We start from the raw sequence: 2,133 nt of genomic DNA on the forward strand, positions 1-2,133 counted from the left end.
GGAATGGTACACAATAGAAAAGCTGACAACCTGAATTTGGGTTGGATTTTCTGCCTGTGCCAAAAATAAAAATATTGAACTGGGCTAAATATCTTTTAAGATTGCTGTTTACTTTCCCTGATAAAGTTTTTATCCTTTATTAGCATTTTATTTAATATCCCTTTCAAACTTTTCTTTACTATCACAAAAAACAATCATTAATTATAATTTTAGTATAGTGCTGGAGTGAGGATAAAATAGTTCAGGAATATAGTAAAACACAGTCAGCTCTGGTTTCATATAACACTTTGTTTCACACCAATTGTGCTTGGCTCCTAAAAATAATTTAATACAAGCAGATTTATTAAATATTATAATTTTAATGCCATTATTCATTTCAGAAGCATATTGCAATTAGTTGGTTAATTATGATTTTCCTATTTTTCTAAGGTTCTCTTTTAATAGTGTGTTTAGTTAAGAAAATTGGAAATGTTTTAGAAGTTCTTGATATGAATTGTTCAGTGAGTATGCCCTATTCCAGCAGATAATGACTATTTTTTGAAATATCCTGTGCATTCTAGGTTGTGAGAGTCTCCCTCTAGGATGCTTTCACATTAGCTTCTACCAAGAGCCCACTTGGGGGATGTCTGCTTGAGATCAATTTATTTTATTTTATTCTTTTCAATTATAGTTGACATTCAATATTATATTAGTTTCAGGTGTACAGTATAGTGGTTAGATATTTACATATGAAGTGATCCCTTCACAAAGTCTAGTACCCACCTGTCACCATACATAGTTATTACAATATTATTCACTATATTCCTTATGTTGTACTTTACATCCCCATGACNAAGGGAGAAATCTATTGGTTCCATAAATTTGGTGTGTTAAAAGATTAGTGGGAGCTAGCCAGGTAAGGAGTATATGGGGTGCTGAAGGTGTTCCAGTCAGAGGAACAAACGAGGATGGTCATTCAGACAAGGAGTTGGATGGTCGGAATGGACCACCACAGTTTTGTGTTATTGGAGTAAAGAATTCCAAGGAACAGAGCAGTCAAAGAAGAGGTTGGAGAGATTAGAGATAATCAAATTACTAAACACAAATTAACATGGTGTGTACGCTATATTAAGTAGCTTGTGCTCTATCATATATGCAATGTAGCATACTGGACATTTTTCAGCAAAGGACTGATACAGAGATGTATGTTAATAGGTTATTCTGGTGATTCTGCAAAGGCTAGATTTAAGTAAGAGCAAGGCAACAGGAAGAAACAATAGGACAATATTACATACTGAAGATGAATGCTAAAAAAATTTAAATTAGAACCATGTTGTAATAATGAGAAGTAGGATGTTGGTCCAAGAAATATATCAGAGGTAAGACAAACTAAGAGACAAATAGTCCAGGAATACTCTCATATCTCCCTTGAGTGACTCGGAAGGGGATGGTACAAGAAGTTCAGGACGGAAATACACAAAGTCATACTGGTTTAAGGAAAAAAGATAACTGGTTCACTTTCAGGGCATTTTGAGTTTGAGGTCTGTGAGACAAATCCAGACAAGGAGTTCCAGTAGTTGGAAAATATGTTTGAAGTCCAGGAAAGGAAATTCATTGTGAAGGTTAAATTTGGAAGTTGATAGTATATTGGTATAACTGAATCCATGTAAATAGATAAGATTAACTAGAGAGAGTAGATATGGTGAGAAGATAGTTCTCTAGGAAGCACACACAACTAAATAAAGGTAAGAAAATGTTCAAAGGATGAGAGAGAAGGAACTGTTGGAGAGATTCAAATGGAATAGAGAAAATTCAATGTCATAGGCACCAATGGCTTAACCATTTCGAGAAGCTAAATGATGTCAAATAAGGCAAATAAAAAACCCAAAATAAAGAAAAAATTGATTTAAGATTGGCATTTGGGATATCACTGAATGGCAACTTCAACAGATGAGTGAATGGAGCTCAAAACCAGATTGCAATTGAGTTAACACAAAATGAGAAACTGGAGGCATTACATGTGGGCCGATAGCATTCAAATCCCAATAGGTGTTATAATTACCTATATTATGGTTGAAAGAGCAGATTCCAAGATCCCCTATCCCCAGAATTATTTGTTTAGTAACACTAGTTACAGCAGGTCCTTGAATAACA

At 34.3% G+C, this 2,133-nt stretch overlaps 1 protein-coding gene across 1 annotated transcript in view; it reads right to left on the reverse strand.

The window, feature by feature from the left end:
- LOC109395280 (contactin-5-like) overlaps positions 1-2,133 on the reverse strand; it is a 1,255,350-nt gene that overhangs the window by 319,705 nt on the left and 933,512 nt on the right. The gene's annotated exons all lie outside the window — the stretch shown is intronic.

The sequence above is a fragment of the Hipposideros armiger genome, unplaced genomic scaffold (assembly GCF_001890085.2).
Source record: "Hipposideros armiger isolate ML-2016 unplaced genomic scaffold, ASM189008v1 scaffold_462, whole genome shotgun sequence".
NCBI lineage: Eukaryota > Metazoa > Chordata > Mammalia > Chiroptera > Hipposideridae > Hipposideros > Hipposideros armiger.